At 38.5% G+C, this 13,425-nt stretch overlaps 1 long non-coding RNA gene across 2 annotated transcripts in view; it reads right to left on the bottom strand.

Moving 5' to 3' along the window:
• Positions 1-9,947, bottom strand: part of LOC136828117 (uncharacterized) — a 125,310-nt gene extending 115,363 nt beyond the window's left edge. For both annotated transcript variants that reach the window (XR_010849928.1, XR_010849929.1), the window contains exon 1: positions 9,124-9,947. This is a non-coding gene — a long non-coding RNA (uncharacterized lncRNA). The remainder of the gene's footprint in view (positions 1-9,123) is intronic.
• Between the last annotated feature and the right edge of the window lie 3,478 nt (positions 9,948-13,425).

The raw sequence follows: 13,425 nt of genomic DNA, 5'->3' as shown, positions 1-13,425 counted from the left end.
ACCTATTCCAAACAAATAGTTGATCATTTTATCTCTCTCTCTCTCTCTCTCTCTCTCTCTCTCTCTCTCTCTCTCTCTCTCAGTAGGGTCTTTTTGTAATGGTATACGGGTCCAGTATATTAAGAACGACAATACCAGTCGCGCAAAATACGTTCATCAGGAAGAGAGAGAGAGAGAGAGAGAGAGAGAGAGAGAGAGAGAGAGAGAGAGAGAGAGAGAGAGAGGGGGGGACCCAGGTCTTTCTCAAACGCATTCCAGGGACATCACTATCGTATTCTGCAGAATATAAAACCCCCATAAACCCAGGCGATCGTTCAAGAACGGGAATCCCATAACGTAACCTGACAATGACTCTTTTTTTGACACGGGGGAGATTCTCTTCCTTGCATTTTCTTCGAAGAAAATCAAACCTCCAGAAATGTTACGACACAATGTCAGGATTTAATCCTTGGACTTTGGGATGAAGCTGGTGAGTTACTAACACTCTTGAAGGTAAGGCTTTTCTCTCTCTCTCTCTCTCTCTCTCTCTCTCTCTCTCTCTCTCTCTCTCTCTCTCTCTCCTTTACATACACGTGCACTCACAAATTCTCTCCACCCACATAAAAGCTGTGGTCCTTTAAGTGACTAGTAGGCCGACGTAGTGGTTAAACACTTGTCCTCAATGAGAAAATTCAAAGAGGTCGGTGGACCCTCAGCACATCCACAAACATACATATTAACAGGCAACTGAAACAGAATAAAAGAGAAAGAAAGAATAAGGCGCGAAACCTAACAAGACTAGAGAATGATCTAAAATAAAAAAATAATTTCAACAGAAAACAGCTGTAGAAGAAACTTGAAAGAAAGGTCAAAGGTCAATGGCTGGATCGGACGTATTTACATCCTAAATTTCTGAAGGGATTTCCTTCAAGAAAGTCAAACGAATTCTCCCTCATAGTTTCTCATGAATTTAATTAATGAAAATAATCAAAATTTCCATTAAACAGCAAATGAAATACTCAGTGTAACTGCAATATAAACTAAAACTTACTTTAAATAAACTAGTTAGAAAGTAATATGCCGCATTACTGTATTTAATATTTAATGGTATGGCGTCTTTAGACGCTGATTCGACTCATGACGTCATTACTGCTACGCAGATTCAACAGAAGGAAAAAAAAGCTTCAGTGTCGTTACCATGACGTCCAGGTCATTTTAGAAGAACTGCATCAAAAATCCTTCCGGTTCCATGTATATCAAAATATACGTATTATCATTCAAATGAAAATTTTAAAAAGAGGAAAAATTGCTTTAGATTAAAAACCACCAAGCATTGTTTCCCCATTTCCATTAACGCTGTAGTTTCAACGTCAAAATTTGCCTTAAAAAAAAAGTGAATTCACAACACCCTTGATTACCCTTACCCTATACGCGTTAATGCATTCGATTCGGAATAAAAATGATCATTCATTGGACAGACAAAAATAAAAATAAAACGAAAACGGGTCTGACGTATTTTTTTCTGGATGCAAAAAAGCAATAATGTGCAATATCCATCAGGCAGCCGACTGGGCAAAGCGATGAAAAAGCTTTCCATTGAAACCTTCATAACGCTCGCATCTCTATTTCGGATCCTGTTTCCGTAATGGGTATTACAGCGTCAGAGAGAGAGAGAGAGAGAGAGAGAGAGAGAGAGAGAGAGAGAGAGAGAGACAGAGAGAGAGAGAGAGAATTTCCCTGAATCACGCACGGATGCACGAAAACACAAAGATGAAAACTGCCTTAAAACAATCATCATGGATACTATAGATTTCACCTGGAAGCATTACTGGGCCAAAGTTATAAAACTATTCATGTGGCATAATTATAAACAACTGGCCATAACATTATAGGCACCCAACCATTTAGATATAAACACACGCATTTGTAATTACACAGGAATTCACCTAAAGTCTTTCATGGTTGTGTATTTGAGAGAGAAGCGTGTGTGTGTGTGTGTGTGTGTGTGTGTGTGTGTGTGTGTGTGTGATATTAGTCTTAGTGAAGGACAGAAAGTGCGAGATTCTAAACAAACCAATAATATCAACTTCCGCTGCATTCACTCATGAAGATTTCTGAAATGGCTGAATAACATTTAAGCCAAACTTCCTTTACCTGAATTAATTTTTGCTTTATTAATAAAATCTTAATAATTAAACCAACTTTTAAAAATGTTTTTTCGGGGGCCATGCTATTTTCACAAAGAAAGGAAGAAGGATATAAATAGTACAGTGTACATGTTTTTAAACATGTAAATAAAAGTTCGATAAAAAAATATTTTCGGAAATGGGTCAGAAGGACAGGTGAATGAAGTTAAGCCCCCCCCAAAAAAAAAAAAAAAAAAATGAAGTGAGCTCAAAGATAAAAGACAAATGGGAGCAATCAAGAAAACGGAAAAATATAAAAAAAAAAGTTAACGAGAGAGAGAGAGAGAGAGAGAGAGAGAGAGAGAGAGAGAGAGAGAGAGAGAGAGAGAGAGAGAATCAAATCAATAAAAACGCCAGTTATGACATGGGCACACAGACAGACAATACAAATGGAGCGAGACTTGATCTCAAAAAACAGTAAATAAAAAATCACTTTGACGAGATTGCTGGCGTCTGCTGTGAAGCTCTTTATTATAAGATCAAAAGTGAATATTCTTCCCTTGCGCTAACACACACACACACACACACACAGATATAAACATATACATACATACATAAGTACATTGTGTATATATATAAATTGAACATATATATAATTATATATATTATATATATTACACACACACACTCATATATATATATATATATATATATATATATATATATATATATATATATATATATATATATATATATATATATATATATATATATATACATATTGTTGCTTTTATAAATCAACCAACTGTTGTTTTAGTACATGCCACTGACCAAGGAAACACAATGAATCAAAACCTTTTGGAATGTTTCAAGTCTTGAAAAGTGCTTTAGGTTCTACAGAGGCAACAATGCCAATAGACATATGAAGGAGGACTTCAACAACAATGAATTATTTCATTAAAAGCAACAATATCAAAGACGTACAACACGCGGAGGAGTTTCGAACAATTAAGTTCCAAAACCAGTGGTAATTAACTTCTTAAAACCTCATTTGCAAGCAATGCAAGCAATGAATTACAAACGAGAAGCTCAGAGGCCTAAAGTAACAAGAAAAGAATGTCAACAATCAACAAACGATAATGCAAATAAAAAAAAAACAGCAAGAAAAATTAAAATGAAACGATAACCAGACCTTCCCAAAACCCAAAATGAAAGGAAAGGCATTTCGCAAACCCAAGGTCACACTCCCCCTCACCCGCTCCTTTGGGGCCGCCACTTTCCTCTCATCATTGGCAACGATGCGATTCAGTGGAAGGGGAGGAGGAAGGATAAACACGGGGGAAGAGAGGCGGCGTGGAAGATGAGGGGGAAGAGTGGAAACTGTAGCCTGGAAGGAAGGAAGGAAGGAAGGAAGGAAGGAAGGAAGGAGAAGGAAGGAAGGAAGGAAGAAAACAAACCGTAACTTTTACTGCTCTTCATGAGTCTATTCAGTCAAACAACATACTTCATTCTTTGAATTTTCCCCTCTCTAAGTTTCTGTGTATCCCACACACACACACACACACACACACACACACAGAGAGAGAGAGAGAGAGAGAGAGAGAGAGAGAGAGAGAGAGAGAGAGAGAGAGAGAGAGAGAGAGAGAGTTTTTCCCCTTTGTTGCTCTCTCCCCCCCTCAGGCTCAATCATCGATATTCCCTCAACCTTCAAAGCCTTTTCATGAGACGCTCTTCCCTTCCTTACCTGCACCGCCACCCTTCCAATGTATATGATAAAATGTACCCACCTGAAGGGAGTTGTCAACCGGTCAAGCGTTGTTTTCATCAAAAGGAGAAAAAAACAAATTCTGAGGAACAAAGCCTCTACAAGACAGCAAAACTTGAAAAAAAAAATTAAATCAAGAAAAATAACCCGGATAATAGTAGTCAGTTGTTCCACCAACAAATCATTAAGCATCATAAAACCACAAAGAATGAAACTTTTGAAATGCGAAGCATCATAACAACACTTGTGATACTCAAGATGTCATTTTTAACAATAAATTAATATCAACATGAATGAAAATACACTATGTAAAAGAGAGAGAGAGAGAGAGAATCTCCTCCACACGCCTCTCAATTTCCGGGCAGAGTCAAACGCGAGGCTTTAAAAGCTTCACGGTCAAGGGCAGGACTTTCAGAGGCCTTGGGAGTAGCGCCATCTGGCGGCTCCTTTGACTACTACTCCCACCCCTACTACTACTACTACTACTACTACTATAGCCACTCGGTGCCCTACCCCAGGCCCAGCATTTAAACTACTTTTTTTTTGCCTCCTTCTGAAACCCATTTAACTTTCCTTCTTTCTCGTGGAGGTAAAATCTTTTCGCTTTCAAGAGATGCTGATGTCATTGAAGCTGTTGTATAATTTCTACCGGTTCTTTAAACATATACTTTCATTCATATTTTTGTTAAGGCAATTCGCCACGTATTCAATATTTAATTAACAACAAGACAAATAATAATAATAATAATAATAATAATAATAATAATAATAATAATAATAATAATAATAATAATAATAAAGTAGTTGGAAGATTATCACTTTTTCCACCCATACTGGAATACAACCGTAGTTATATATATTTATAGTTACCTAATTTTAGTTTACCAACCGTAGAAAGGAGAATGCAATGAAGATTAAACTCTGCAACTTCCAACAACTGCATATTGCAAGCATATACCTAAACAATCAACAGTGAAAAAATATTTTGAACATACGATAAAATATATCCAGCTGTATAGTCTATGGTTGCGTGACGATATTGAAACGCTAAACAAAATTCCCCGACCTGTAAGTGATCTTTGTTAACGAGAATTACCCCTGACACGACAAGGCCGGATGACAACTTTACGGTACGTAACCTCGGATGAAGTTCCCGGCCGGTAAGTGGCGCGCCAGTTTTCTGTCCAAGAGACACTATTATGGAGATGGCTATTTGTCTGAAGTTAGGCCGTTGATCATCCACCTTCCAATCATCAAACAGTGCAGCCTCGTAGTTTTTATTTGTTAAGGTTAAAGTTCATGATCGATGCGTCTTATAGGCCAACCGTGGGATTCCCGGCCGTACAGAAAACCCGGTGCGCCGAAGAAACTTGGCCTTTTGTTTATTTTTCTGTAATCAAACTCTTCTCATTCCAGAAATTCACTATTATCAGACATGAAAGATAGCTGTAGCTTCTTTCTGTAACAGCTCCACTTATCAAGGTATTGTCAGTCCAATCAGCACAAATCAGGTTTTCTGTTACTCTCCCTGCACTCTAGTTGGCTTTCCTGTTCTTAAAAACTACCGAGGCTAGAGGGCTGCAAATTGGTATGTTGATCTCCACCCTCAATCATTATAACCAAACTTCAAGCCCTCTGGCCTCAATCTCAGTTTAATACGAGTTAAGGTTAAAACAAGCCGTGATCGTTGTCTTGTCAGTAATATGATATGAAAAAAATAAAGCCTGGCTGAAGTTTGAGAAAATGGCTCATAAATGATGCGTTCTAAGAAAACTCACAAAGGAAACATCGGCGCATTTTTTCTTGTTTATTCGTTGATGGGTCGAAAATGTCGATTACAACAAACCAGGCAATGATAACAAACTCTACTCATTCAAGATAAAGACACATTCTTTACAGCATGCATCACACAGGAAAACTCTGGACATGACACTGATTCCATTCAAGCTGCTTCGGTCTGTGCCAGCAAATCTTTTTATGTAGAAAAGCAAAAAGATGACAGCGTCAGTCTTACGTAAGCATCTACAAATCAGGTTTGATAATACAACAATTACTTTACGATAAAATTAAAACACTGCATTCTAATTACTTTCATCTGTTCAGTAAATTCTAATGGAACTTTGCATATCTGAGTTTGCTTACTGCACTATTAAAATCAGTATAACCATGCATGAATCTTGTTTCTCAATTTTTAAACACAATTGTTTTTAACGGAAAAAATCCGATACACAGAATAAAAATGATCTTGTCATGTATTTTATCGAAGCATAGATAGGCAGAACAAAAAAAACGTCAGAGAGGGAAAATATGTGAGAAAAAATTATCATAAATGATGTTTTTAAGAAAAACCAGGACAACTCATTTGGATAGATCGACAGAGATATATTTTGGGAATGCGGCCTATGGAATGAGGCAGAAATGTCGTTACAGCAAAACGACCTGACCTGACCCAGCACTACATGTCATAAGTGCCCTGGTCGGCAATTTCCCCCACCCCCACCTCACAATTGGGTTGAGTCTTTGACTCCTGAATGCTGGATAATCGTAAACATGTTTCCAAAATCTAGTTTTGTTTATCCAACGATTTGTTTTTCAAAATTTCAGTTTTTAACTGAGACCAAACTGCATCATTTACCCCATCCATCAAATTTTCGCGAAATATTACAAATGGACACTTTCTCAGTTGAATTTTGTCTTTCACAGGGCTAGAGAGTACGCACGAATCTTCTTCCATGTTTTAAAATAAATTATTTTTGTTAAAAAATATCAAACAAATGAATAAAATGTTTTCATTAACCATTTCATCGAAGCAAAAGATTGGGCATGGAGTGTGATAAAAATGTGAAGAGAGGGAATATATGGACGAAAAAAACACGGCAAACCGTTTCATTGCATGAAGCCTCTGCAACGGCCCACCAGGGATCCTCCACTCCCTTCACAGCGTAACTGTGGTAGGGTCTACTTGACAGGGAAATTAATATAGAGGATCCTATGCTCAAGGGAAGTTTTAACGCCTCTTTTAAGAGCCCGTAACCCTTTTCATAATCTGTAATAATCATTTAGAATTAATATCTATTCATATGTTAGTGTTTTAATTTATTTATACATGATGATGGCTGTTATCCCATTCATTTCTTCCACCAGTTTTTATTTATTTATTCACATATTTATACGCCATTTTTATGGTCATTATTCCGTTTATTTCTTCCAAGAGTAGTTATTTATTTTGTTTTCTTGCCTATGAGCATTCAGTTCTAGGGGGGCCTCGTATCACATGTAAGTGGTTTTCCATCCCGTTCCCCATAAAGACGCAGAATGGACCGGGATCACCAGAAGCGACAACATAAACGACAGTAATGACGCGCCTCTTCGTTCCGTTCCTGTTCCGGATTTTCTCCGTTCATTTTTCCCCAACTTCGGTTCCCATAATCCTTCCTCGGTAAAGTCTCTCTCTCTCTCTCTCTCTCCTCTCTCCTCCTCTCCTCTCTCTCTCTCTCTCTCTCCAAAATAACACACCAAATGGAAAGACGGAACGGAACGCGGCTCCTTTATGCTAGACACCGACGACAATGGTCCGGTGAAGCAGTGGCCAAAAGGAACGCGGAATGGAACGGCAATAGCCTTCATAAAGCCACGGAGGAAAGTCTCCAGGAAAGACGAAAATGGAACGGAAGCGGGAAAGGAAACTTGTTCAGACTGGCTATAGAACAGTATATGGGATCTCTTGAAAAACACAGTGTTGATTCCCTTTCGAAACAGAACATTTATTTGAAGACTGTGCTAACCGCGTAGGATTTATGGATTTTAATTGGAATTAGACGAGAGCCAACTTCGCTAAACGGTGTTTACTTTATGACCTACGTTCAAACAGAACTTCACTCATAAAAATGGAAAAACAGGTTAACAGGAATAAACAGGAGGGAATACCTAAACGAATTAAATAAAAAGTAAGCAAAAAAGTCTCGATTTCCTATGTAAATCTCATTACAAAAATGAGCTTCTATTTAATAAATGACAGACATTTACACCCAACGGTTCTGCAACTTGAACAATCTAAAGAAAACAAGAAGTTATCAAAAACGAACGAAAAAAGAAAAAAATATTAACACAAAAAAAAGAGAAAATGCCGCAACAAAATTAAAGAACTATCTCTTATAGTACAATCCATATATCAGCCCTGACGGGAGAGAAATGAATATGATATTTCCCCCGGGGGATTTTGCTACTGGGGGGATCAGCTGGGTTTACTGACACGCCTCTCACCCCGCTTATAAAGAAAAACGGGAAATATAGCAGTGAGAAGAGGCTAATCACAGATAAAATTTAGAGTATGGTTGAATGCAAATACTTCGTAATGAACACCAAATATCTGACAGATTTTAATCTATGGATAACACGAGAATAAAGAAAACTGACGTTAATTGACTGTTCTCATCACAAAAATGCCAACAAAATGTAAATTTTATGTTCAAGGAACTGATTCGCATTTTCACTGAGAATGTAAAGATGACGTTCAGCTTCCCATAATGAAAAACATCTGAATTGCATTTTATCTATGAACGTAACATACGAAGTTCTCCTTTCCTCTTGAAAAATGTGTAAAATATTACATAAACACAGTTTACACAGACCTTATCTTTTCAGAAAACTGATAGTCTTCGCAACTTTGAGTAATCCCATGAAAAACAGCACAACTAACTGGCGTTCCACAGTAGTATCTACTAACAAATCGTTTGCGAAGAAACTAAGAAAATTATGAATTAACCTGTTCAAAAAACCCAGGAAAATCATATCGACATACAACAGCACAGTTTTTAACGTACAGAAGTGACTAAAAATGAATACGAAATTACGCAGAATCGAACTGAATATAGAATTTAGGCCAAAAGCCAAGCACTGTGACCTATGTGGTTATTCAGCGCTGAAACGGAAACTGACAGTAAAAGGTCTGAAAGGTGTAACAGGAGGAAAACCTCAAAGCAGTTGCACTATGAATCAATTGTTAGGAGAGGGTGGAAAGTAAGATGGAAGAAAGAGAATATGAAAGGAGGTACAGTAAAAAGGAACGAAAGGGGTTGCAGCTAGGGGCCGAAGGCACGCTGCATAGAACCTTAAGTGATGCCTACAGTGCACGAGGTCCACTGTTGGCACTATCCCCCTACAGGGACGAAATTACGCAGAAACATAACGAACTTGAGTGGGAACAACACGAGCGATGGCAGACTCTGGAAGATAGGAAACATGAACACTTACCTGAAGGCTGTCGTCATCTGTAGATTATGAGCTAATTTGTCCTGTGCGCAGTGACAGGTATATAACGCGCGCGAAGGAGGATTCACGCGGATTTGCAACGCTCAAATTCATATCACAATGATAATTCTTAATCACTCACCAACAACACTTTATACTGACAGGCCGCGACTTCCGAATCCCGAATAAGGTGGGTAACGAAATTGTACTTCCTTCTCAGTCTAGGTTTTCAACGACAATTTGCTGCTCATCCAACCATTGGCCGGTTAGCATCTGAGACGTTCAGAGGTGTTTAGGTAGTTTGGTTGATATTTTGGTTTACATTTTCCTTTTTTTTTTTGCGTGGGTTTAAAACGACTGTACTAAAATTCTCTTGAATAACTTATTTTCATTGTCACAACAGTTTCTGAATAGATACATCTTTAGTTGCTTCCCATATCTTTCCAAGTGTTCACATATTTTGAGCATTTACGGCGACTTACGGAAATGTCTGGACGCCGCATAATCAAAGGTACGCTTTCCAACAGGAATTTTATCACTGTGATCTCGTTCTCATATGGGATGAAATGACCAAGGCTAAGGTTTTCGCTCTCTCTCTCTCTCTCTCTCTCTCTCTCTCTCTCTCTCTCTGTGACTGAGAGGTAATCAAACTCAGCTCATAACGTTAGTGACTAGTGTTCGACTCTCGAACTGAGAAAGGGCGCTTAACAGCGAGTTCATAAAACTCAGGATGCCCCATGTTTCGGTATCTACCCTCCGTTTCAGGGACGGCGAGTCATCGTTTTGCTCAAATGTCTTTCAAACTAATTATTTGATCGAAACGGTACTTTGACACAGTGTACAAGACACCTCCCGCTAATTTTTGGTAATATAGTGCATTGTCAAACGGTTTTAGTTAAGGCATTTACTCTTGACTTGCATGGTGTTGCCAAGCATCATAAACTATGCATCTGAATGTCCTTATCCCCATCCCGTCCTCTCCTCACCCTTCCCCTCCTCATCCCTCCCTCAACCCACATTCCTGTCCTCCCCATCTCCAACCCCCTTTCCTGTCTGTGGGGATAGCGGACGTTCGATTGCGAAGTTTAAGCCTTCTTATTCATGCGACTTCCCCTTTAAAAGTCAGGAGTAAACGCCTTAACTAACACCATTTGACAATGCACTATATTATCAAAAATTAGCGGGAGGTGTCTTGTACACTGTGTCAAAGTGCCATTTCGATCAAATAATTAGTTTGAAAGATATTTGGGAAAAACGATGGCTCGCGGTCCCTGAATGGATAGTAGTTGCTAGTCGAAGAGATAAAAAAAAAATACTAGATGTTAGTCCTCCTAGATTCGTCAAAATCTATAACGTCAAAACGGGGTTGAGACCATTCATACAATACTCGAGATAATCCATATACACATGCCCTCGTATTCTCTCTCTCTCTTTCTCTCTAAGAAAGAGAAAGTCAATAATAACAATGACAAAAAAACTTTCACGTTCACCACAGCATTCCTCCTCCATATCCTGTTTCTAATTTCCTTCCTCGGTCAGTTACCCGACTCTCTGACCCCTTGGTAGGATTCTTTTTCTATTTCCCATAAGTCTCTTTCTCTCCCGCCCCCCCCCACCTCTCTCTCGTTTATCATCGAGATCCATCTTTCCTTATTATGTTCCACGCTCACTTTTCTTCGTCCGCCACCTCTTCTTATTCCCTTTTTACGAAAAGAGCGAAAAAGAAAAGGAAGGACCAAGTGGGGAGGTGACAGTTCTCTCCCAGGCTTCGACAACTATATTCTTGAGAAATTACTGGACAATGAAACGCGGAATGGAACGAGACACCGCGTTCATAAAACTCCTGATTGATGCCAAAAGGAACGACGGAAACAGAACACAGGAGACGGCGAGAAGGTGAAAATACGACTTCCTCAGTCTTTCTCTATGAAAGTATATTAAGCAACATCGAAACAGATATAAATTGTTCAAAAAACTTCTTTATACATACAACAATAATAAACTGAATTTGCACAGTTTAAGGAGTTGGTAATCGAGTCATTCTAAGTTCTGGTAAGTATTCGTAATCACGCAATTCTAAGTTCATGTAAAAACAATAAATAAAAAATAATGTATTGCAAACTACCACAGTTATCAAAAGAACCATTAACATTTCGTTACGTAATTATGATAAAGAGGCTTTTAAAATTAACTATTCAAGGTGTTTCGCAATTCGAATCCATATGGACAACTGCAATGTTCCGTCCAGAGATTAACTGGAAAGAAATGAGAGAAAATCTGCTTTCCAGCTTCCAGGCATCTTTTCCTGGAAGGACAGAATAAAAGGACGTCCAGAGAATAAACATGGACGATAAGGAAGACGAAACTTCGGAACCTTCAGGACCTCTGCAACCAAATCTTCCAACCCCAGTTTCGTATTCCTCGCCTTGCCACTTTTCCCCTCATTCTGACATCCGATCATTTCCCCTGAAGTTCTCCCCTCTGACATTATTTCCCTCTCTCTCTCTCTCTCTCTCTCTCTGAGAATATAAATTCCCCTTTTTTACTCACCCCATTGTTCCCTGCGTCCATCGCATCGCTTTCCCCATTTTATCAAACTTACTCTTATTTTTGTGCAACCTCTTTCCCCGATCCCCTCGTTGTTTCATATCACCGTCATCCATCTGACGAAAAAGTAAATAGATTATAATCGCCACTGAATTTATTGACAGAAAATTGAGGGTCTCATCAAGGTATAGGATTTTTCACGTCATATTTATTGAGTTGTGGCTGGAAGCCAGAGGCTGTGGCTGCATTATGTTATACAGTGTGTGGAGAGATATATATATATATATATATATATATATATATATATATATATATATATATATATGTGTGTGTGTGTTTCGTTTTTGGGGTGCATGAGTAGCGCTTCTTCCCAGCAAGTCTCTCTAGGGATGAGGTTGTAAGCCCCTTGCCCTTTCTTGACCCCAGATGACTCGCGCTCATTCACATTGGTAGGCGGGCTGAAATCTAACCAAGGACCTTAGTGAATGCGAGCCTAAGTCAAGGCACCTACCTACTCATCCAACCACACACATATATATAATTATATATATATATATATATATATATATATATATATATATATATACACGAGAGAGAGAGAGAGAGAGAGAGAGAGAGAGAGAGAGAGAGAGAGAGAGAATCGATATTTATAAATTTCAGTCCATAGAAAGCTGATATCCAGTAAATTCACTGATAATAAAAAGTAAGCTGCTCAAAATACCAATGACTCATAAAATAAACAAAGGAACGACACTTCCTACTACCTAATGCGTTCTTTTTAAATACCACGCTTTCATATATATAAGCTAATTATTTTCTCATTGCATATGAACACATCACAAAAGATGATTGTATATGCAACACCACAAAAACAATACCAAGACTTCCTAGGGATGACCCTCGCCCCCCCACAATTGATGTCAATATTAAAATATCAAAAAAGTAAAGCCCACTACAGACACCGGCTGTCACCAATGAAGGTGCGGTGGCCACCTCCGTTACCCCTGACGCCTGGCGGCAATTCAAATTCATATCGAGACAAAAGAGAATCTCAGTGACCAGGTCGCAACCGTCATCAATACGGTTCCTCAACGGTCGTCCGTGAAAGCAGTCGATCATAATAACTAAGTAGAGATGTAAAATGGAGATTGAGCAATTTATGGACTCTGGCAGACGCTTTATTGCCTATTCCTTTTAATGGGCCACCTGCTCATGATGTATATCACAAACCTTCAGAATCTGAGCAAACGATATTGACAATATTGGCAATATCTATTGACAATACAAAAATGCATTGTGGCTTTTCTACGAATTGACTGTTATATCTTAACAGGAAGTTTTACTTACTTATCTCTCTTTGTAGCACAGCATCTGCCATCAAGTAGCTAATCCCAGCTTTCTTCCGTGAGACAATGGGGATTCTCCCAAAACAAAAGACAAACGTCACTATACGGCCGTTATAGCTTATGCTTCTATACACAAACAAACGCCGCCTGTTTAATCTATTGTCATGTCTGTAATAATGAGATCCAGCCACATTGTGGGTGAAGTTTTACAGCCTTCTGGTTCCCGTGAGTTTATTACCTTATTATCATCAGTCTGAGCGGTAAGAGTATAACTAAATTCCAATGAAGTTGTCTGATTTAGTGTCTTGGAAGAACATAAAACTATCTCACATTTCCCAATCACAGAATCTCAAATGAAACGTATCTCATATGGAAGATAAAGCATTCTATCAGAAATAAGTCCTCACTTTCT

This window comes from Macrobrachium rosenbergii, chromosome 42, assembly GCF_040412425.1.
Source record: "Macrobrachium rosenbergii isolate ZJJX-2024 chromosome 42, ASM4041242v1, whole genome shotgun sequence".
Lineage (NCBI taxonomy): Eukaryota > Metazoa > Arthropoda > Malacostraca > Decapoda > Palaemonidae > Macrobrachium > Macrobrachium rosenbergii.
Note: the sequence above shows the minus strand (reverse complement) of the source record. Positions and strands in the feature narration are given on the sequence as shown.